This window comes from Phyllobates terribilis, unplaced genomic scaffold, assembly GCF_046119375.1.
Source record: "Phyllobates terribilis strain yellow unplaced genomic scaffold, ASM4611937v1 Scaffold_1__5_contigs__length_1240528914, whole genome shotgun sequence".
NCBI classification, from domain to species: Eukaryota; Metazoa; Chordata; class Amphibia; order Anura; family Dendrobatidae; genus Phyllobates; species Phyllobates terribilis.
In genome coordinates, this window is record NW_027362761.1 from 594,263,820 (window position 1) to 594,289,040 (window position 25,221).

General features: G+C 45.0%; 1 long non-coding RNA gene across 1 annotated transcript in view; it reads right to left on the reverse strand.

Moving 5' to 3' along the window:
* The window catches only part of LOC141169504 (uncharacterized), an 89,271-nt gene extending 65,110 nt beyond the window's left edge, over positions 1-24,161 (reverse strand). The window contains exon 1 of the long non-coding RNA XR_012252297.1: positions 24,014-24,161. This is a non-coding gene — a long non-coding RNA (uncharacterized lncRNA). The remainder of the gene's footprint in view (positions 1-24,013) is intronic.
* Between the last annotated feature and the right edge of the window lie 1,060 nt (positions 24,162-25,221).

The window sequence follows — 25,221 nt, forward strand, 5'->3', positions numbered from 1 at the left end:
AGGAGGCAGAAGCAGTGGAGGAACTTCTAGATAAAGAGGATTGACGCACAACTCGATTGACAGCCCCTTGTCCTGCTGTCACCATAGTTACCCAGTGCCCAGTCAGCGACATGTAACGCCCCTGTCCATGCCTACTCATCCAAGTGTCTGTGGTGAAATGCACCCTGTCACACACAGAGTTTCTCAAGGAAGCGGTGATGTTGTGTGCGACATGCTGGTGTAGCACAGGCTGAGCTTTCTTTGAGAAGTAGTGGCGACTGGGCATCTAGTACTGGGGCACTGCGACGGACATAAGGTCTCGAAAATCCTCTGTGTCCACCAGGCGGAAAGGCAGCATTTCTGTAGCCAACAGCTTGCAGATGGTAAAATTCAACCTCTTAGCTTTGTCATGGCTAGGAGGAAATGGTCTTTTACTTGTCCACATCTGAGGGACCGAGGGCTGGCTGTTGTGCTTAGACGGGGTTGAGTAGGGTGTCCTCGGCAAACTGCCGGTCTGTGAGGAAGATGCAGGTGGACATGTTATGTTGCCTTGATCCAAAGGTGGTGCTCTCGATGTCGGAGAGCGCTCAACACCAGCAGGTGTTTCTACTTCCAAATGAACTGACGACCTGCCAATCACACTGGCTGTTGCGGGTAAAGAGGTGGCAGGTCTGCGTCCAAAAACATGTGTGACTGCTGTCCCCCCAGTCACAGAGGATGAAGAGGCCGCGGATGCACAAGATGGGGCAGACGGTGGTTGGCCCGGCCCGCTAGGCCGCATTGTAGCACAGTGAGCTTCCCACTGCAACTTATGCTTCATATCCGTGTGACGGTTCATGCATGAAGTACTCAAACTATGGATTTTTTGGCCTCTACTTAGCTTTTGGTGACAAATGTTACAGATAACATGAGTTGGGTCATCCTTTGCGATCTCAAAAAATGCCCAGGCTATGCAAGGCTTAGAGCCCATGCGACCTGAAGAGTCACCACGACTTGTGGTCAGAGGCAGAGTTGTGGTTGAGGATGCAGTTGTTAACGTGCTTCCAGTACTCCGTCTCTGTCCAGGAAGGCGCAACCTAACCTCGTCATCACTAGCATCCTCCTCCACCTCCTCTGCTGACCTCATCGACGGGCTGACTGTGGGTTGACAGTAAGTGGGATCTCCAACCTCGTCATCATCACCCTGTGTGTTCTCACACTCGTCGTCCTCAGAGCCAACCTCTTTCTGCCCTGACCGAAAAGTCAAGTTGTCGCTCCAATCAGGTATCTGAGTCTCATCATCGTCATCCTCATTGTCTCCACCAACAGGAGTTACAGTTTGGGAACGAGGGTCTACATTATGGTCAGAACCTTCTGCGTCTGGTCCTGGATCCGACTCATAAACATTCTGGGCATCAGTGCTGATCATTTCCTCGTCTGGATTCACAGAAGCTCTGGAGCAGACCTCTGATTCCCAGGCTATAGTATGAGTAAACAGCTCTGCAGACTCAACCATCTGTGTTACCCCATACTCAGATGGGCAGCTGGAGACTTGGGAGCTGTGAGGAAGCAAGTGCGATTGGGGTGACACCTCTGAGGACTGGAGTATTTGTGATGTTGAAGTTGAGGTGGAGGAGAGCCCACTTGAAGGAGCACTTGATATCCGTTGAAGCACCTGCTGTTTTTGTGCCTCATCTGGAATTTGTAGCGATGGGCGTGTCCGTAAGAAAGGGATCATATCACATTGTCCACGAAAAGAAGTAGACATCTTAGTTTGGCTGGAAGATGGTCTTTCTTCTGCAGATGTTACTGTTGCTTTACCACCTACCCCACGGACACAACCTTTTTTTCCCTGTCCAACACGCCTATTCCCCTTTTCACCAGCAGCAGGCCTTTTGCCACTCATTTTGGTGGTTAACTAATTGGCAACTCTGTAGTTGTTTGCACAAAAAACGATGGATGGAAACCGAGCAGAGCTGAGTGGCCAAACTGTGGTACTAGCCCAAAAGGATTGGCTGGGTTAGATGCAGTAAAACAATTTTATTAGATATACAGGCAGTGTAGCTTGCTTCACAGCTGGGCTACTCCAATGACTACGAGACACTGCTACTAGGCCCAAAAGGATTTCCTGGGATAGATGCAGTAAAAAATTAGAATTAGATACACAGGCAGTGTAGCTTCCTTCACAGCTGGGCTACTCCAATGAATATGAGACACTGCTACTAAGCCCAAAAGGATTTCCTGGGTTAGATGCAGTAAAAAATTAGAATTAGATACACAGGTGGTGCAGCTTGCTTCAGATGGGCTACTCCACTGACTACCAGACACTGCTACTAGGCCCAAAAGGATTTCCTGGGTTAGATGCAGTAAAAAAAATAGAATTAGATACACAGGCGGTGTAGCTTCCTTCACAGGTGGGCTACTCCGCTGATTAGCAGACACTGCTACTAGGCCCAAAAAGATTTCCTGGGTTAGATGCAGTAAAAAATCAGCATTAGATACACAGGCGGTGTAGCTTCCTTCACAGGTGGGCTACTCCGCTGACTACCAAACACTGCTACTATGCCCAAAAGGATTTAGTGGGTTAGATGCAGTAAAAAAAAATTATTAGATACACAGGTGGTGTAGCTTGCTTCAGATAGGCTACTCCACTGACTACCAGACAATGCTACTATGCCCAAAAGGATTTCCTGGCTTAGATGCAGTAAAAAATTGGTATTAGATACACAGGTGGCGTAGCTTGCAACACAGATAGGCTACTCCAATGACTAACAGACACTGCTACAGGCCCAAAAGGATTGGCTGAGCTACATTTAGCCAAATGCTGTGAAAAACACTTATACAGCACTGGCACAGACCTGCCTGGCAAAAAGTGCTATGAACTGCTGTAAGCTAGCCCTCAAAAGGGCTGCAATTAGAACTAGTCCCTACTCCCTAAACCTATCTCTGGAAATTCGCTCAGTTATACTGTATAGCGCCCACAGCAGCAGCGGTGCCGTCTAACACTCAGCTGCAGCAGTGAGAAAATGGTGGCAACGGGGAAAATGGCTGGGTCTTATAGGGCAAGGACATGTGACATACACTGCCAATGACACATGCCCTTGCTTGTGTGAAAAAAAAGCACTTCGCTGCGTGTGTGCGCTGCTGATAGGCCGACAGACTGCACCGCCCCACTGTAAATGCGGGAAAGAAAAAAAAAATGGAGATCGGCATTATTTCTGCAGAGATCCATCCCCTGCCCCTCCCCCCGCCCACTGTACACTGAAACTGTCTATTAACGTTGATTAACAGTATTACTGTGAAAAAATCCAGTTACGCTTTTGGTGCACGAACAGTTATCGAACATAACCTCGAACAGTCAAATTTTTTGCAAATCGTTTGAGTTCGTCGAACGGCTCGAACAACGCCCAAAACAGCTCGAATTTGAGATTGGCGAACAGTTCGAGTCGAACACCGCTCATCTCTAGTTAGGATACAGTAGGTGAGGGTACAGCTGGTCGTGCAGCGGTATGGTGGAGCATGGGTTACTGCAGATTGTACCCTTGGCAGAAGAAGTGGGTCTTCAGGTTCCTTTTGAAGGTTTCCACAGTAGCTGAGAGTCTGATGTGTTGGGGTACCAAGTTACACAATAGGGGAGATGCATGGGACAAATCTTGTATGCGATTGTGGCAAGAAGAGATAAGAGGGAAATAGAGAAGGAGATCTTGGAAGGATGGAAGGTTGCACAGAGGTGATGATCCTGATGAGACTCAGATACTTGAGGCGCACGCGAACTGTACTGTGCTGTCAGGGCAGGAAGAGGAGGAAGGTGACACTCAGGGCAAGGAGTGGGAGAACAGAGAGGATGGAGAACCAAACTAATAGACAAAGGTTGGAGAATTAAACTACTAAACAGCTATGGTTGGAGAACAAAACAAATACACACCAGAACATGGAGAACTAAACTAATAGACAACAGGGGTTAGAAAATTAAACTACTAAACAGCTAGGATTGGAGAATAAAACTACTACACACCAGGTGATGGAGAACTAAATCACTAAATACCAAGGTGTCACTAGACAGCAAGTGTTGGAATCCCCAAGGGTTGCGGGACAACCTCTGTATCTAACACTTCCTCCAGTGCTTCTGCCTCCTCCACCTCCTCTAGGGCCTCCACCTTTGCCCTCAATCTCTGCCTTAATGAGACACACGTTCCAACAGTGCAGATATAACCCCCCCCCCACCTCCGTACTGCGCAGCCAGGGCTCAATGCAATCAGGCAGTGTTTCAATTAATTTGCCTTGGATATCGCAGTCAAACTGATCAAGAGTTGTGGACAGTGTAGTACGACGGTGTTCACACTGTGAAGTAATGAGGCAGTGACCCAAGCAAAGTTTAACTTAAATGTCTTTATTTGCAAAAACTTACAACTTAAATGAAAATGATGTCCTCCGGACCGCAGCTGGGTGGTCCAAACAGTCCGTGTAAACTGGTTGCTGTTTTGCTCAGAGGTGCATCCGTTACGTTGTCTTCACAGGTCTGTGTTATGCCTTCACACAAGCTCGCGGTGCACAGAGCCTTATGCTTGCAGCTAGCAAACAAGCCACTGACACACCCAAACCTTTGCTGAGGTTTAAATGTGAATCCCAAACATGAACCAGTTGTAAGACACGGGCTAGAGGGAGTGACCCGCCTCACTAACATCCTGTAGATCAGAGGTCCCCAACCTTTTTTGCACCAGGGACCGGCTTTAAGCAAGACCAGTTTTCCACGGCCCGGTGGGGGTGGGGGCGGGGCTTTGGTCATATGGGGGTGGGGTTATGGAAGGGTGGAGCTGTATGGGGAGGATGCTGGCGGGACCTCGGTGTACAGCGCTGCTAAGTAGCAGCATTGTACATTGAGCGTCAGTGTATACAGCGCTGCTGCTTAGCAGTGCTACACACTGAACACCGGTACCGGGAGCCGCGTCACTGAAGCCAGTCTGCTGCCCCAGCACGCACCACATAACATGTTCTGCCGGGGGCGTGTCAGTGAGGAAAGCCTGCCGCCCCACCCCGTCAGGAACACACCATGCTGTGCAGGAGGGCCGCGTCACTAAGACCCGCCCGACGCCCCACCCCGTCAGGAACACACCATGCTGTGCAGGAGGGCCGCGTCACTAAGACCCGCCCGACGCCCCACCCCGTCAGGAACACACCATGCTGTGCAGGAGGGCCGCGTCACTAAGACCCGCCCGACGCCCCACCCCGTCCTGCATAATGTTCTCTGCTGTCAGCGGCGCCGCGGACCGGCTGAAAAACCCCAACGGCCCGGTCCTGGTCCGCGGACCGGCGGTTGGGGACCTCTGCTGTAGATCACTCAAAAAATAAAAGCCCAGGTCAGGTTTTCTTAAATCCGACTTGGCCAAATAACTTGACCAAGTCCAAACTTTTACTTTTATTTTTCACTGCAAGCACAGCTGTTTCTCTGATTGCAATGCACTCCAGCGGGTTCAATATGCCTCTATGCACATCCTGGGGGATACATACCGTCCCTCGCATGTGATCCCCCTCACTGCCTCACAACTAGTGTTGAGCCACCCCCATAGTGTTCAGGTTCGGTTCTGTTCATCGAACACCGGCATGTTCGTCGAACGGTTCGTCGAACACGGTCGAACAGCGTCGAACACGGTTTTAAACCAATGGCAGGCAAACAAAAACACATAGTGTCCAAAAGCTGAAAAACTGCTCAGAATAGAATAGAATAGAGCATTAGTGTTTTCATGCACCATCTCTTTAAAGAAGCCGGCCGGCAATTCAGCATCGGTACCCGACAATTTGGAGCAGAAAGAATAGAGCATCACACTTAGATTAGATAGATAGAAACATGTCAGTCACATATATAAGAAGTACAGTGACAGTGTTGGTTAGTGTTCTTGTCATTTAGTGTTAAAATAAAGGATTTATTAAAAAAAAAATGGCGTGGGGTTCCCCGTAATTTTAGTCTCTAGCGGAGGTTAAGCAGACAGCTGAGCCAGCCTGGGAAGGGGGTAATACCCACGGAACTTCCCAGGCTACTAATATCAGCCCCCAGCAGAATTCCTAGCCTTTACTAGCTATTAAAATGGGGGACCCAAAAAAAAATGATGTGGGGTCCCCCCTATTTTAATAGCTAGCAAAGGCTAGGCAGACAACTGGGGGCTGATATTAATAGCCCAGGAAGGGTGCCATGAATATTGGCCCCCTCCCAGGCTAGAAACACCAGCCGTCAGCCGCCCTAGAAATGGCGCATCCATAGGATGCGCCAATTCTGGCACTTAGCCTCACTCTTCCCACTGCCCTGTAGCGGTGGCAGTGGGGTAATAGGGCTGGGGTTGATGTCAGCTTATAATGCCAGTTGACATCAAGCCCAGGTTAGTAATGGAGAGGCGTCTATAAGACACCCCCATTACTAACCCCATAGTCAAAGTTAAAAAAAAAACCACAAACACCCAGAATAAAGTCCTTTAATTGAAATAAACACACAATTCTTTAATGTTCTAAATTAAACTCTACTCACCGTCACGCCCATTACAGCTGAAGTCAACGATCTTCTGCAATAAAAGTAAAATAATAAACCAACCTCATCCTTACCTTTCCATGGTTCTCAGGACACCTTCAGCTCTGCTACATTGACATGACAGGCTGGATCGCAGCAGAAAGCTGCCATCCAGCTTGCCATGAAGCAGACACTGAGAAGCGCAGGCATGCTTGCGCTCCTCAGTGTCTCGCTGTGACGGCATCCAGATGAGCCGAGTTCATGTCCAATGAACTCATTTCACCTCATGCACGTCACTGACAGCGTGAGAGAATTCTCCTGCGCATGCGGTGCCGGCAAATGACGTCACCGCTTGAGCAGGAGAATTTTCCCACGCTTGGACGGCATTGAGATGGCAGGCTGGATGGTAGCAGAACGCTGCCATCCAGCTTGCCATCCTTCAGAGACACGGCGGAGCGCAGGCAATATCTCTGAAGGATGACAAGCTGGATGGCAGCGTTCTGCTACCATCCAGCCTGCCATCTCAATGCTGTCCCAGCGTGGGAAAATTCTCCTGCTCATTCTCCCGCTGATGAATTGCCGGCTTTTCATGTTTCACTGTGAGCACTGTGCCCATCGATTTGGGCAATTACTGTAATGCCACAACCACCATGGCTGTGACATTACAGTGAGTGGCAGACAATCCCTGCATGATTGGTGCACGAAATAGCGCCAAACATGCATGACGCTTTTGGTGCACGAACAGTTATCGAACGTAACCTCGAACAGCCAAATTTTTTGCAAATCGTTCGTGTTCATCAAACGACTCGAACACTGCCCAAAACAGCTCAAATTTGAGATTGGCAAACAGTTCTAGTCGAACACCGCTCATCTCTACTCACAACAGCTATCCATGCTGAGTTTGAGCAATGGCTGTCTCCACTGAACCTGGAGCAAGGGAAGGCTGTGTGCAATAATGGTGCAAACATGGTGGCGGCCCTACGCAAGCGCAACCTCATATACATGCCTTGCATGGCTCACATCCTCAACCTGATGATACAGCAATTTCTCTGTCACTGTCCCAGACTGGATGCGCTGCTGCAGAAACCATGGTCTCTGTGTGCTCACTTAAAACTATAAAAGCACAGCAGGATCTTTAATATAAAAACCAGACTTGCCAATGTAACCTCTTAATCCTTACAAGCTTCAACACAATGTTCACAAGATAGACAGCAGAGGTGGTCGGTCTCCTAGACAACAAGCTAACTCCTTCATGATAATACAGGCCACCATCTCCTTAGCTTGCTGGTTGTCACAAATAATTTGGAGATTTGTGGCAGCTCTGGCTATGCTGTAATTTAAATGTAGTTTTTTCCTTTTAGTCCAGCAAGGTTTAATGTCAGTCTCTTGCTGGCAGCTGTTTGTTAGTGGTCAGCTGATGTTTGTTGGTGCCACTTCTACCTCCCTTTAAATAGCCACATGATCCATCAGCTGACCGCGTGTTATAGTTCATTCTATGCTGACCTCTTTGAAGAAGTCAGTCTCTGGAGAAGCTGTGGTGTTTGTTGCTATTGCAGTGATGGAGTGGTGGAGTTCTCAAAGTTTTGGAGGATGGCACAGATGTCAGACATCCATGCCCACTCATGAGCTCTTATGTGCAGAGACAGATCTGAATTCCAGTGGGCATGTTGAAGCTAGTACTCAACAACTGCCCTCTGCTGCTCACAAATCCTTCCCTCTGCTGCTCACAAATCCTTCCCAACATCTGCAACGTTGATTTCCAATGTGTGGTGACATCGCACACCAGTCGGTAAGCTGTAAGTGCTGCTGAACCACTGTGAAGGTGGTGGAAGCTGTAGCTGACTTTCTGAAATGAGCACACATGTGGTGCACTTTCACAAGCAGCTCTGGCAGATCTGGTTAGGTTTTGATAAACTGCTGAACCACTAAGTTGAGCACATTTAGTGCTCACTCATCGCTAATGTGTACCCCTGTATGGAGAACAATATCAGCATCAAAGAATTGAAAAATGAAATGTAGCCTGCTTTATATATCAAGGTAGTAAGAAAACCAATTTCGATTTTATCATGTGTACCCCTGTGTGGAGAAACATATCTCCACCAAAGAATTTAAAGATGAAATGTAGCCTGCTTTATATACCACGGTAGTAAGAAAACCAATTTTGATTTTATCATGTGTATCCCTGTGAGACCAATATCTGCACCAAGGAATTTAAAGATGAAATGTAGCCTGCTTTATATACTGTACCAAGGTAGTAAGAAAACCAATTTAGATTTTACCATGTGTACCCCTGTGTGGAGAAAAATATCTGCACCAAAGAATTAATTTCACTAGAGTATAACTATTATAATAAGGGAAAAATGCAAAGTACTACATCTGGGCAATAAAAATGAAAAAAGCATATACAGAATGGGAGGAATAGAGCTAAGCAACAGTACATGTGAAAAAGACTTAGGTATACTAATAGATCATAGACTGAACATGAGTCAACAGTGTGATGCAGCAGCAAAAAAAGGCAAATACAATTCTGGGATGTATTAACAGAAGCATACAGTCTAGATCACGTGAAGTCATTATCGGTCTTTACTCCTCTTTGGTCAGACCTCATCTGGAATACTGTGTACAGTTTTGGGCACCACATTTTAAAAAAGACATAGACAAACTGGAGCAAGTTCAGAGAAGAGCGACCAGAATGGTGACTGGTCTGCAAACCATGTCCTATGAGGAACGGTTGCAGGATTTGGGAATGTTTAGCTTGCAAAAAAGAAGACTGAGAGGAGACTTAATAGCTGTCTACAAATATGTCAAAGGCTGTCACATTGTAGAAGGATCATCTTTATTCTCATTTGCACAAGGAAAGACTAGAAGCAATGGGATGAAATTAAATGGGAGGAGACACAGATTAGATATTAGAAAAAACTTTTTGACAGTTAGGGTGATTAATGAGTGGAACAGGCTGCCACGAGAGGTGGTGAGTTCCCCTTCAATGGACGTCTTCAAACAGAGGCTGGACAGACATCTGTCTGAGATGATCTAGTGAATCCTGCTTTGAGCAGGGGGTTGGACCAGATGACCCAGGAGGTCCCTTCCAACTCTACCATTCTATGATTCTATGATTCTATGATTCTATAATGTTCCACTATAGCCAACCCAGCAGAAGGAGACCTAACCAGGAGTACTTACATTTCAAAAAATGAGTGTTAACATCTGCAGCAGTAACAGTAGGCACAGAAGCATAAACATTACATAGACTGCAATTACGGGAGATCAGTGCAGCACACTAAAAACTACATCATCGCCTAGTCTGTACAGTCTGTCATTTGGGTGCAAAAGTCCTTGGAGATCCATGACTATTTCTTCTTGATGAAAGATAGGCGGTCTACACTTTCAGTGGACAATCGGCTGTGCTTATCTATCAGAACACCACCAGCAGCGCTGAAGACACGTTCTGAGAGAAGGCTGGCTGCCGGGCATGATAAAACCTCCAAGGCGTGGCAGGCTAGCTCAGGCCACTCAACCATTTTTGAAGACCAAAATTTCAAAGGGTCCAAACCCTCCCTGATGGTATTGATATTGAGTTCTAGATACTCCTGCACCATCCTCTATAATTGTTTACCACGTGTCAGACTTGTACTCTGTTGTGCTGGTGCACGAGCTGGTCTAAAAAATGTCTGAAAGGACTCACAGAAATTGCTTCTGCCACTTAGACTGCTGCTGATGATAATGTTTTGGTGTTGACAAATTGATGTGCCGGAGGTTGGAAGTGTAGAGCTGCGATGCACACTGTATGGCTCTCTACTGACTTGGGGAAAAACCTCTCTTAAGGTTGTGTAAAAGCGTGTTTCGATACTCCAGCATTCACGGGTCACTTTCCAGGGTGGGAAGCATCTGGCAAAATTTACTCTTGTAATGTGGATCTAACAGTGGCAAACCAGAAGTCAGCACTATTTCGAATCATAACTACACGGGGATCATGTTGCAGATAGTGCAGCAAAAAGGCACTCATATGTCAGGCTCTTCCATGAGGTCCAAGCCCATACTGTGTTGGTGGCTGGGTAACTGATGCTTGTTTCCTCCATCCCTTCCCGCCAAACACGAACAACAGAGAGAGGTTGATTATCCTCTTCATCTCCTGACAGTTGCTTGTCCATCACCTCTTCCTCCTCCATTTGTTCCTTGGCTCTTGCACCTTCACTGTTTGTCTGGTATCACCAGCCCCCCTCGATCGCAGAAATCCACCCTTTCTTGGCACCCTGAGATGTCTCCTACTTTATCACGTTAGTAAGAGAAGTATTTTTGTAGTGTGGATGAGGCCTTTATAACATAGAAGATATGCTCCAAACAATTTCAAAACTCAGATCTAGCCTGGTGTATCACGTTTGTCACAGAAATGTTTTATTTTTTTCACTCTGCATACAGCTGAATTTCACCCTCACAAAATGACAAGGTGGGTTACTATTGCTTGCTGTAGCACTTTAGCAACTGAAAAAAATAGGTTTTTGAACTCTGCAGGAGCTCTACATACAGCTGAATTTTAACCCCACAAAATGACAAAGTGGGCTACTATGGCTTGCTGTTGCACGTTAGCAACTGGAAAAAATAGATTTTTAAAGGTGTACTCGTGCATGGAGCACAATAGAAGCAGTGTACAACAGACTTCTGTGACATGTGCCTTACTGTCTTTGTGTAATGGCACAAGAAAAAAAAAATCTGCTGGAAGGTCGATTTCACAGCCACACGAGACACTAGCTACCTAAACTATCTGACTTAGAAGCAACCGCCGATCCAACTAGCTAAAATCTCTCAGTATGCAGGAGCACTGTCAGCAGCCTCTGTGACCTGTTATAATCACAAAATGGCACTAACACAACATGTCTGCTATTTATATAGAGAGGGACATGTGATTTTAGCAGCCAATGTCACAAGCCCTTGTGTCTGGACAGTGTGGATGCTTCCTGCGCCTTGATTGGCCAGCACACATAAAGTTAGAAAAAAAAGACTGTAAGCTTGCGAGCAGGGCCCTCACTCCTTTTGATATGAGTTATCCTTATTCTGTAAAGTCTGTATTGTCTGTATAAGTCCCCCCTAAAATTGTAAAGTGCTGTGGAATATGTTGGCGCTATAAAAATAAAAATTATTATTATACTATCATACACCACCACTATCCTAGCCAAAGTGTTAAAAATACTTTAGTTGCAACGCAATAATTTCCAGCACTTTTACCGAATTTTACCGATTTCAGCAGATTTTAAGAAAAAATGCTCTGATTTCCGATTACAAATCCGAATGTGCCACATTCATCCCGAATTTGAAATTTGCGATTGTTTTTCGAACATATTCGGTCATCACTATCAAGGAGCCATCTTTCTTTTTAACTGTTGGCAGCAGATCATTCAGGATACTCTCAAAGCGTGTTGACAACAGAACAAAGCTTTAATTAGCTATAAACAGGTACAGATATGATAGGCTTTGTGGAATCAGGAATATACATAACTTAAGTGTCTCTGTGCAGCATCAGCAGGCTGCTTCTCCTCTCATGCACAGACACAGGCAACTGGATACAGTCACATGGTCTTTTCTGTGTGTGAGCCTCTGGGAGTTTTTTTTGTTTTTTTTTAACTTTATAGACAATACACAAACCTAGCAATAGAACACTTACATACACAGGAATGGAGTTGTTGCACTAAACATATTCCAACACCCCCACTCAACAACTACTTATCCTGTTAGTCCCATTGCGGTTCTGAAGTCCTCAAACTTGGCTCTTGGCAATGGTTTTGTCATACCATCAGCTAACATCTTGTCAGACTCGCAATAAACAAACTCTAGTACACCACGTTCTACAAAGTCACGTAAGTGGTGATGTTTAACATCGATGTGTTTAGTCCTTGCACTAATCTTCTCACTGCTGGCAAGTTTAATACATCCTTAGTTGTCCTCATAGATAGCTGTTGGTTGAGCTAGTGGCTTGCCGAAATCTTCTAAAAGTTGTTTCAACCAAATAACTTCTTGACTTGCATAAGCAGCTGACACATATTCTGATTCTGTAGAAGACAATGCGACAATGCGACTGACATTTGTTTTCTGCTGGACCAAGAAATTTAATTTTCTCCTAACTTGAACAAGTAACCACTTGTTGATTTCCGATCACTTATATCTCCAGCCCAATCTGCATCCACATAACCTCTGAGAGTGAGATCTCCTGATGCAGATATCTTAAGATTTAGCCTTTGAGTTTCTTAAGATATTGTAGAATTCTCTTAGTTGCGTTCCAGTCTCTTTGGCGTGGCTTGCTTCCATAGAGAATTGCAACTGCAGCTGTAATATCTGGACGAGTTGTGGTTGCTATATACAGAAGCGCCCCCACAGCTTGTCTGTAACTCTCATTGGTGGGTAGCAGATCTTCTTCTCCTTCCAACTTTAAGTAGGATGGATCCATTGGTGTTGACGCACCTTTGGCTTCTGACAGTGCAAATTGGTTCAGGATTGCGGAAATTTTAGAACTTTGATTGAGAAGAAAACTCCCATCTTCCTCTCTCTGGATTTGGATTCCCAAATAATACGTCACATTTCCAAGGTCCTTGGTCTGAAAGTGCTGCTTGAGAATTTCACATAGCTTTGTAATTTCCTTTTCATCTCGATGAGACATGATTACATTGTCTACATATAGGAGAACATATATCCACTCCTTTGCTACAATTTTTGTATACAAACATGGATCAGCTTGAGACCCTTAATATCCTTCAACCATCAAAACTTTGTTCATTTTTGAGTTCCATGCTCTTGCCGACTGCTTAAGTCCATAGAGAGATTTTTGCATTCTACAAACAAGGTGCTCTTCACCCTTTTTAATATATCCCTCGGGTTAGCTCATGTACAACTCTTCTTCAATATCACCATGTAGGAAGGCTGTTTTGATGTCAAAATGTCTCACTGTCATCTGTTCAACTGCAGCTATGGACATTAAAGTTCTGAATGTAGTTTGCTTCGCAACTGGAGAAAATGTAGCATCATAATCTTCACCATACTTTTGCGAGTACCCTTTAGCCACCAATCTTGCCTTAAATCGGTGAACTTTACCTTCTGAGTCATATTTCTTTTTGAAGACCCACTTACATCCGAGAGCTCTTTTTCCTTGTGGTGGCTCCGTAAGCTCCCATGTCTGGAGTTGGTGAAGGAACTCCATCTCTTCATTAGGGGCATTTATCCACTTCTGCTTCTTGTGGACAGGCAGTTTTTGCATCTCTTGTCATGACTGTGGTTCTGGCTCAGGAAGTGTTCTGACCATATAAGAAAGACGTCTAGCTGGGATACCTTTGTTTGATCTTTCTGATCTCCTGACTGGAGGTTGACTTGGTTCTTCTGTTTCTTTCTTGCTGGCTTCAGAGCTTATCCAGACTGGGTTTGGTGATTGAGATTCTTGTTCTTGTTTCTTGGCTTGAATGACTGGTGTAACTTCATGGAATTTGAGCGAAACTGAGTTTTCATCAATCACTACATCTCTGCTGATTGTTACTGTGTTAGTCTCTGGGTGCAAGTTTCTGTATCCCGTTTGAGTTTCGCTATAGCCCACCAGGACTCCTTTCTTTGCATGTGATTCCACTTAGAACATTTTTCTTTGGGAACATACACAAACATTTTGCTTCCAAATATCCTTAGGTGCTTCAGATTAGGCTTCTCACAGTTCCATAGCTCATATGGAGTTTTATTTGTGGCTTTACCTGGCAGTCTGTTTTGAAGATAGCAAGCTGTCGTGATGGCTTCTCCCCAATACGTTGTAGGTAGATTCACATCAAACAACATACTTCTTCCACTTTCACAGAGAGTGCGGTTCTTTCTCTCTGCAATGCCATTCTGTTCTGGGTTGTATGGGATGGTAGTCTGGAACACGATTCCATTCTTTTTCAAAATGGCTTGCACCTTACCACTTGTATATTCAGTCCCATTATCTGCACGCAGGGCTTTTGGCATTCTTCCAAATTTGTTAAATACTACGGCAAGATATTTCTGTGGAACTTCATCCTTACTGTGAAGCAGGTAGGCGACTGTATACCTGGAGTAGTCATCAATAAATGTGAGAAAATATCTCTTCTTGCTTGGAGTTTGAACATTCATTGGACCGCAAACATCTGTGTGTATCAAATCCAGTGGCTGTGCAGATCTAGTGGTGCTTACTTTAGGAAAGGATTTTCTGGACATTTTCTCTTTAAGACAGCTAGTGCACTTCATCATTTGACTACATTGCTTGATTTCCACACCATTTGCAAGTTGACCTAGCTTCTTTATTGCTTCTGGGTTTCTGTGCCCAAGACGTCTTTGCTATATATGGATACAGTTTTTATGCAGATCTTGTCTAGCACTGTACACTTTTTCTTTGCATTTTAGCTGATAAATTTAATTTTGGATTTTTCCTTCTGCAAGAGTGTGACCCTTCTTTGATATAATGCAGCTGTTGTCTTTAAAAGTAACTACATTCCCTTTTCGCGTAAGCTTCTTAACTGACAGAAGATTGCTTTCAAGACCGCGAAGATAGAGAACATCCTTTACTGGAATCTTTCTGCTTTGTGATGAGGAAACTGGACAGTGGAGGTAGCCGTCTCCTACTCCTTCTGAAGTCATATATTGACCATTAGCTAAGATGACCTTTTCTGACTTGCTTTCATCAAGGTCAGTGAAGAAATCCTTGTTATTCGTCATATGGCTGCTAGCACCAGAGTCTATACACCACATATGCTTTGTAGATGAGCCTGTACTGGTATTAAATGCAGTTTCAACACATGCAGACTTTTCCTCTACAGCTGATTTCACCTTTTGATCACTGTTCTGCTTTTTAAGCTGACTCATTCTTGCTTTCCAAATTCTGCAGTCTGCTTTAAGGTGGCCAGGCTTCCTACAGACAAAACATTTACGAGTTTCCCTTAGATTGCTCTTATTTATAGTAAAGTCCTGTGTATTTAATGCTGTTTCTGCTCTAGATTCATTACTGCTGCTTACATTGTGTGTTTTTCGCTTGAATTCATCTACAAGCTTGCCTTTGACATATTCTAGTGTGAGCTCATCATCTGGCCGTGCATCTAGTGCAGTGACAAGTGTGTCATTACTTTCTGGAAGACCACGTAATAGTAGTGCAGCAACATGAAAGTCTTTAATTTCTTCTCCAATGAGACGCTCCACAATCTCTAGGGTGTTTCTTATATAGTCCTGCAAATTCTGCCCATCACTTAGCTTAGACTGATACAGTTTTCTCATGAGATAAAGCTTATTGCTGATATTTGATCTCTCATGCACTTTCTGTAATTCATCCCACATCTCTTTTGCAGTTGCACATTTGCATATATGCACAATCTGATCATCTGAGGGAGATTGAGTGCTTTGTGCTTTCTGATCCTTCTCTAGCCAGTCATCTGGTAATGGATGAGGCACTTGTTCCTGCGTATATTTTCACGTACCTTCTCTTACAGGGCCGGCTCCAGGTTTTTCTGGACCCCGGGCGAAAGAGTCTCTGTGGCCCCTTTAACACATACCACGATTCATGATGCACAGATACCGCAGAGAAATATAGGTATAGTACAATGCAAAGATTTCACTTCTTACATTACATGAGTGATATCTATTGTAAATTCAACACTAGCTCAGAAATCGGCGAATCGCTCCACACAGTATACTGGCCCCCATAAAATGCTCCATACAGAATAGTGGCCCCTATATAATGCTCCATACAGAATACTGCCCCCCATATAACGCTCCGTACAGGATACTGACCCCCATATAACGCTCCGTACAGGATACTGGTCCCCTTATAACGCTCCATACAGGATACTGGCCCACATCTAATGCTCCATGCAGGCTGTTCTCCCCACATAATGCCCGATGCAGGCTGTTCCCCCCTTATAATGCCCCATGCAGGATGTCACCCCTCATATAATGCCCCATGCAGGATGTCACTTCTCCCCCCCATATAATGCCCCATGCAGGATGTCCCTTTCCCCCCCATATAGTGCCCATGCAGGATGTCCCTTTCCCCCCATATAATGCCCCATGCAGGATGTCCCTCCCCCCCATATAATGCCCCATACTGGATGTCCCTTTCCCCCCCCATATAATGCCCCATGCAGGATATCACCCCCCTCTCTTTAAAATGCCACATGAAGGATGTCACCCCCATATAATGCCCCATGCAGGATGTCACCCCCCATATAATGCCCCATGCAGGATGTCACCCCCCATATAAAGCTCCATGCAGGATGTTACCCCCATATAATGCCCCATGCAGGATGTTACCCCCTCATATAATGACCCATGCCTCCATACATTAAAAAAAAAAAAAATCAAATACTCACCTCACCTGCTGCCGCTACGTCTTCCTGCTCTGCGCTGCCTGTGATGGCTCAGGGAAGGGCACGGTGGAAAGACATCACCACACCCTCTGACCTGAGACGTCACAGGGAGCGCACAGCAGGAAGACAGCTGATCTGCGGAGGCACGGGGAGAGGTAAGTATCCGACTACCGGGGCCCTGAGCAAGCGGGGGGGGGGGAGGGCGAGCGCTGGCACCACTCTCCTCCGCCCATAGCCCGGCGGGGTGTCCGACCGCTAAAGGGCCCCCCCACCTGCTCAGGGCCTCGGCACTTGCCTGGGTGCGCCGGGTGCTGATGCCAGCCCTGTTCTCTTATGAGCAGCGTTTTTACCTTAAATTTCCAAGATTGATAATTCTGATTGGTGAGACTTTGCACTGAGAACTTGCAGTGATCCCTGTTTGTGGACATCTTCTCTGTTGCTCTGTGCTGCTTTTGCTTTGGACTTCTGTTACTGTATTACTCTTCTGTGTCACTCCTGGGGTTCTGTGCTACACTGGAGTTCTGTGTCACGCTGGGCCCATAACCTGCTGGCAGCGGATCATTCAGGATACTCTCAAAGCGTGTTGACAACAGAACAAAGCTTTAATTAGCCATAAACAGGTACAGATATGATAGGTTTTGTGGAATCAGGAATATACATATCTTAAGTGTCTCTGTGCAGCAGCAGCAGGCTGCTTCTCATCTCATGCACAGACACAGGAAACTGAACACAGTCACATGGTCTTTTCTGTGTCTGAGCCTCTGGGAGTTTTTTTTAAACTTTATAGACAATACACAAACCTAGCAATAGAACACTTACATACACGGAATTGAGTTTTTGCACTAAACATATTTCAACATTAACAAAAAATAAACCGTTTAGTTAAATTTTCATCGATGTATTCCTTGAGTGTTTTTAATTCCTGCTCGACCAGTGCTTCCAATGGATATCGCTGCTCCAGGCAATAGATCAATTGGACAATCATATGGCCAATGAGGAGGGAGTTTGTCAGCATTTTTCTTGTCACATACATCAAATTCCTTATACATAGATGGTAGTTTAGAAGACTGTTCAGGATCCTCTCCAACCTCTTCATTTGGTGAAGCCTGTGGGAAGTGTACAGTAGATGGAAAATACACTTCTTTGGTTTCCCAATTGATTGTGGGATTTTGAGTCTGGAGCCCTGGCAACCCCAAGATTATTGGGAAATGTGGAGATGAGATTAGTAAGAAGGATAAGACCTCATGGTGATAATGTGCCATAATTATCTCTAAGGGTTCAGTCTCTTGATGCACTAGTCCCAATTTAGTGGAGATCCATCAACAGTTTCCATGATAGTAGATGAAAGTCTGCTTTGAATTTTTACCCCATGTTCCTTTGCGAAAAAGATGGTCATAAAATTTCCATGTGCTCCTGAATCAACCATGGCAGATGTGGGAATCCATTGAGAATCAACTTGAAACTTGATAGAAAGGAAGCAATGAGAGTCCTTGTTTTCTTTTTTAATGTAGAGTGCAGTAGAAGAAATTGAATGTATGCCAGCATTCACTGGAGGCGCTGGTTCAGACAAGAGTGATTCTTCATCGAAAAAGTTGGGATCCACTACCACTGCCACTGTTTTACGTAGTCGAGAGGGACAATTGATGAGAATGTGGTCAGTCTTTCCACAATAAAAACACTGATTTTCCCGAAGTCTCCGTTCTTTTGTTCTTTTCTCTCAGCACTTTCACATTTTAACAGGCTGTCGACCTGCATGGATTCAACTTCAGATATGTGAGAACTCATTACCACCTCAAAGTCTCTGGGACTGGTGGTTGAAGCAGGTGGATAACGGATACTGTTGCGGGACCAGTTTGAATTCCACTTTTACAATCTTTTCTCTGATAATCGGTTGTTTATACGAATACAATGGAGAATGAAGTCATCAAAATTTGTGGCCTGGGCTAGTTCATCTTTGTGTGCGCTGGCTAGTCCGTTCTTAAAAAGATAATTTTGCAGCATTATTCTATTCGGTATCAATCACCCACCGTCTGAATTCTGTGGTGAATTTTGCAATAGAGACCTTACCCTGATGACGTAGAACCATCAGTGTAGCTGAAGCTGTTGGACAACGATTAGGGTCATCAAACACCTTGCTTATGGCTGCTAGTGAAGCCTCCAGATCATTAAGTCGATCATCATGAGTTTCAATAAGGAGGCTGGCCCAAGCTAATGCTTTATGTGTCAGTAGCATAATGATATACAACAATTTTTGATCTGTAAGTATGGAAGTGAGCAGGGTGTGCACCAAAGTACAATCTGCACTGGTTGATGAATCCACAAAATTTGTCATGGTCTCCGCCAAACCTGAAAGGTGGGAGTGGAAGGCTGGGTGGAGAGGCCGGAGAAATATGTTGATTTTACAATTGAAGGATCTGCAGTGCAATCTTATTACTTAAATCTTGCACAATATTCTGTAGATCCTGTGTAGCTTGTCCAAAAACGTGAACATTATGAGATGTCTAAGTTTCAAATATGTATTTTGTTTTTAGTGTTTGCATATCTGCATAAATGTTGGTAAGGAAACAGTTCATCTTATTTAAACAAACCTCCAAATTTTTCTCGGCGGCATCCATGATGAAGGCTTGAGTGTCCTGTTATGATACTGGCGTAGTACTGCTGGAAAGCAATGGCCGAAGGAGCACAAGCAGGAACAGCAAGCGGCAGTAGAAGTTCTTGGATAAAGCAAAGGAGTTGTAGGAAATAATCCGTAGATGAAAAAGAACAGTCTGGATAAGAATTTTCAGGATTTGGAGACTGAAACTAGGCTAAAAGCTAGACACAATACTCAAGCAATGAATGAGAGATCCATGTAGCTTTAAGTAGGCCCAAACAGGAAACAAGATGGATTCCGCAGGTTCAGAATCTGCCAAATTAGTAAAGAGCAATTGCAGAACACAACCTCCAGTGGTAAGGAGTAGAATTGCAGCACAATTATTAAGGTGAACTATAGCAGCCACTAGTAGTCAAACTGTAGGAGGACATCAGGAATTCTGACATGATCATTATTATTATTATTTCTTATTATAGCGCCATTTATTCCATGGTGCTTTACATATGAAAGGGGTATACATAGCACAAACAATTTCAATCATTTTGAACAATACAAGTCGGCAACTGATACAGGAGGAGCAATGACCCTGCCCGCGAGGGCTCAAAATCAATAAGAGATGGGTGAGGATACAGTAGGTGAGGGTAGAGCTGGTCGTGCAGCGGTATGGTGGAGCGAGGGTTACTGCAGGTTGTAGGCTTGTCGGAAGAGGGTCTTCAGGTTCATTTTGAAGGTATTCACAGTAGGCGAGAGTTTGATGTGATCATAGGGTCATATTTCCAGGATGACACAGATTGGCCACTTTAAAAAGATACTGTTTGTGAGTGGACGATTGACAAGTTGTGGCATTTAAAATATCCTGTGTCTTCCCCCTCTCTTCCTCTCTATATACAGACAATAGGAACTATTCCTTCTAGTTACAGCCATTTACTAGCTCTGTGAAGCTGCCATGTTTGACACCTCTACATGTTCCCAGGAGATTTCCCTCCTGTGGTCCTAATTTCTGCATAAGAGCAGGCAGATGCTATATCCTTCGTGTGGAGGCAATATGAGGATGTAGCCTTAGCCATTTGTTCTACTGACATTAGTCTACCTTACAATTATATACTTCCTTCACAGGTATGGACACACAATGAGGAGCAAGGGTGGGATTGGTGCGGACACAGTATGAGGGAAGGGGGATTGATGCAAACACAGTATGAGAAACCTGGGTGGTGGGATTGGTGAGGTCACAGGGAGACCTGTTAGGAGACAGCTTGGCAATTTGGGAAGCAAGAAAACCTGTGAAAAAATAATGTCAGCATGGGGAGCGAGGAGGACCTGTGAAGAGACAGCTTGGCAATATGGGCAGTGTGGGGGAACTGTGAATAGTCAGCAAGACCGTTTGGGGAACAGGAGGGAACTGTGAGGAGAGAGTATTGGGATTGTGGAATATGTGAGGAAATAATACGAGGAGGGGAAATGTGTGCAGAAACGGTATGGGGATGTAGGAGGAGACAGTATGGAGAGCATGGGGGAATGTGTGAGGAGACTATTTAGGGGAATAGTGGGAGGAGTCATTATGGGCGGGAGAAAAGTGTGCAGGGGAACAGAAATGAGACTGAATAGTGTGAGGGGGCAATTTAGGGGACACAGTGAGGGCACGGCAAGGAGGGGCTATTATGCCAAGGAGGGAAGCTAAGATTAGGTGGCTGTCACGAGGATACCACGACAGAGAGCAGCTAGAAAATCGCAGTGCCTGGTTTCATGAACTCCTGCAATGGTTAGAAGTATGTCACCATCATATTAAACAGTGAAGGTTTTTTACTTGCTAGCATTGTAAGGGTTAATCTGTACAGTTGAGCTCCTGAGGCTATCCTACATGGAATGTTTCTGTTGTTCAGTGTTGGCCACTCCCCTCTGCTATATATGCTCGGCTCTGGCACTTGGGGATTGCCAGTGTTAGTTCTTGCTGACTGGTTCTGGAGCTGGAGGTGAAGTTTGTGGTTGGAGTTAGAGTTCGGAGATTGGTCTGGAGATTGTTGCTCGGAATTTTGGTCTGTGTGCATATCCTCTTCCTCTACTATTTTGTTCCTCCTTCCTTTAACTCCCCTGTGTCCCGCTCTGTTGTTTGGTGCGTGTATTTTTTGTAGTTGGTATTTTAATTTATCCCTGTCCATCTTCCCTTGTTAGTCTAATTAGTGTGTTCCTTTACACTTCAGCTTCCGACTACCCTTGGTGGAGGAGGGAAAAGATCTGCTTAGATAGAGGCGCATAGCAAGGAACAAAATCCCAGCATCTCTACCTTCAGGAGTAATCAGGGGGACAGGGATAGCCTAATTCCTCAGTCCCTAATTCTAGGGACTTGGTTACCGCTCAAAGTCCCAACACCAACATGATATTAACACTGGCCCCTACCTTTTTTGATCCATTATGGATCCAGTCTCTACTCTGGCAGGGCAACTGCAGCAACTCAGCCTTGAGGTGGCAGACTTACGCCCCATTGTTTTGCAGCACCCTAACACCTCAGGTTTAGGCCCCACGGTTCTCAAGCGACCCTTCGTCAATCCCAAAATCGCTCTACTGGATATGTTTTCTGGGTTTCGGGATAAGTTTTTATTTTCAGGGAGGTCTGTAAACTCTATTTTAAATTTTGTCCTCACTCCTCAGGTACCGAGGAGCAATGGATGGGGGTTGTAGTTTCTCTCCTTCAGGGTGACTCCCAAGCCTGGTCACTTTCTCTCCCATCTGACTTTCAGTCACTTCGGACGAATGAGAAATTCTTTTGGGCTCTTGGTCACATATACGATGATTCCATCCACGTCTCTCTGGCCGAATCTACACTACATCAGCTTCGGCCAGGAAACTGGCCAGCAATATTGTTCAGAGTTCCGTAGGTGGTCCACAGATACTAAGTGGAATGACCCCTCGCTCCGTAGCCAGTTCTGTCAGGGGCTCTCTGTGATGGTAAAGGATGCCTTTGATCTGTATGAGATGAGAGTTTCTTTGGAGACAGCCATGTCTCTGGCTATCCATGGTGTGGACCGTCGCCTTTGTCAGGGACAAATAGAGACACTCCAACTTTCAGGGGGCCTGACGTCAAGGGAACCTCGAGCTGAGTCAACTGAGGAATTTGTGCAGTTGGGGGGGTGACTCATCTTATTGGCCCTCCTGAAGTTCGGCGTAAGGGGGGGGGTGTTTTTTCTGTAGTGGAAAGGGTCATTTTGTGAGTACTCGTCCTTCCATACTTGACCGCAAATAGCTGACGGAAACCTAAGGAGCCCGGATTCTGGCGAGGATAGCAACCTGGGCGTACATATTTCCTCAGTGGGTAGGTCACAATTATTTTACCGGCTGAAATCCATTCTAGTAAAAGTAAGGTGATTTTTCCATCCTGTCTGGACAATGGGGCGGGGATGAGATAAGTATGAGAAGCAGGGAAGGTATTGGTGCTGCAAACACACTGTAAGGAGTCGGGGGATTGGTGCTGCAGACACAGTATGAAGAGTGGGGGGGCTTGGTGCTGCAAACACAGTGTGAGGAGTGGGGGAATTGTTGCTGCGGACACAGCGTGAGGAGAAGGGGGGATTGGTGCTGCGAACACAGTATAAGGAGTGGAGGGATTGCTGTTACTGACAAAGTATGAGGAGCAATGAAGATTGGTGCTATGGACATAGTATGAGGAGCAGTGGGATTGGTGCTGCTGACACAGTATGAGGAGCAGGTAGGATTGGTGCTGAGGACACAGTATGAGGAGTGGGGGGATTGGTATGGACACAGAATGAGGAGCGGGGGTGGGATTGGTGCAGACACAGCTTGAGGAGCAGGGGGATTGGTGCTGCGAGGGATACAACAAAAGGTTACCGAGCTGTAGCCGTCCCTATGACAACTCTCAATATATATAAACAGGGTATTCAGCAGGAGAGAAAAGTTCTAACAATAAATAAAATATAACTTCTAATAAGACTAGTGATGAGTGAGTATGTTCTGTTAACCCTTTCGGCGAGTATGCTCGGGCCGAGCACCGAGTAGTTACAGCTGCTTGTTGTTATGTTTGAATCACTCCCGTGTGCATGATTTGCGACTGTTTGACTGCTTTAGTACATGTAAGGAATGGCTATTTCTTACACATTCCTCACATGTATTAAAGTTGTCAAAGAAATAGCCATTCCTTACATGTACTAAAGCAGTCAAACAGGTGCAAATCATGCACACCGGAGCGATTCAAACATATCACCGAGCAGCTGTAAATACTCGGAGCTCGGCCCGAGCATACTCGCCGAAAGGGTTAACAGAACATACTCGCTCATCACTAAATAAGACGTTTAAAAATAGTACCACAGGATCAATTACAATCTTACTGTAAAGTGCCAAAGTTCAATAATATAAATCAGCGCTCATTAAAAATGGTTCGGTCTCACCACTTTGAAAAAGTATCACAGGTTGGGGAACCAAGAAGTCCAACTCCTCAGCAGCTGCTGGTGCCCATAAAGGATTCGATGACATACAGAGGAATCTCAGTATTCAGATAGTCTCCCCTGTCGTGCCCATGCAAATGCTCCCGCACCCTTACAAGAGCAGTCCAAAAGTGTGAGACTGGGCTAATGTTCCCCCCACAGCCAGAAATTATATAGTATAGTATTCAATCCCTACGCGTTTCTTCCTCCATATGGGGATTCATCCGGGGATGTAGGAAGTCATAGATATTGGTTCCTGTAGTGGCAGTTCTCCAGATCATTAAAGCAGACTAGCATAGTCCCTGCTAGTTGAAAGTGGGTTGAGCAATGTCAATTAGGTTCGTTCCACTAAAGTAATGGTCACGTGACAGCTCAGCTGATGGTTACGTGACCATCAGCTGATACTGACATCACCACAGGTCCTTTAAGTACAGTATACTACTGGAAGCGAGCCTGCTCCCAGTAGTATACCACTGGCTGCCGGGAGTAGAAGATTGCTGCCGGGGCGGGGGCCGGACAGGTGAGTATAGAGGGTTATTTTTTGATTTTTCCTCTTCATCCCGGGTACCACATGCAGCACGTTTGCATTGAATTTAATTGAAACGCAGCAAATCCACATTTACCTGCGGGTTTGCTACGTTTCAATGTAATTCCATGGCCGCAAATTCGTGGCGTGATCACGCTAGAAATAGTCCTGCTGTGTTTTGCAACGCAATGCAAATTCGGTACGTTAATTAATGCAGCATGTGCTGCATTGGAAAACCGCCGCAAAAACGCTATGTGTGAAGTTAACCTCATGAACTTGTTGCACCAGGTTGATGCAGGATTACAGAAAGGCTACCAGACAGATGAGATCATTGAGGGGGTGATGAAAGTGATCAGCCTAGGATTGAACCTCCGTAGTATGCTAGAAATGAAGAGTCAATTGACCTTGCCACAGCTGAAGATGATTTTAAAATGGCATTACACTGTGTTCCAAATTATTATGCAAATAATATTTTCTCAGATTTTCCCAAATTATCTATATGAATTCCAGTCATTGTAATTTTCCAGTCAAATAACTATTAGAGTACAATTGAAAGGTTTTTGTACAAACTGCCTATGATAACAGTATATTTTTAAAAAAATAAAAAACTCAAACTGCACTCAAAATGCATGTTCCAAATTATTATGCACAGCAGAGTTTTCAACCTTTTCATTTTAATAAAGAACAAAAAAATGGTCATTTTTGAAATTATAAGCATTAGCAGGTTATTACAAACTGAAATCAAGCAGTTTTCAACTCAAAACTTTATTCTAGGTGATGTTACATTTGCACATAGGACCCCTTGTTCGAAAGGAGCTTCTGAACTCTCTCGTCCATTGAATTTTTCAGGTTTTGGATGGTTTCTGCTTCAATTGTTT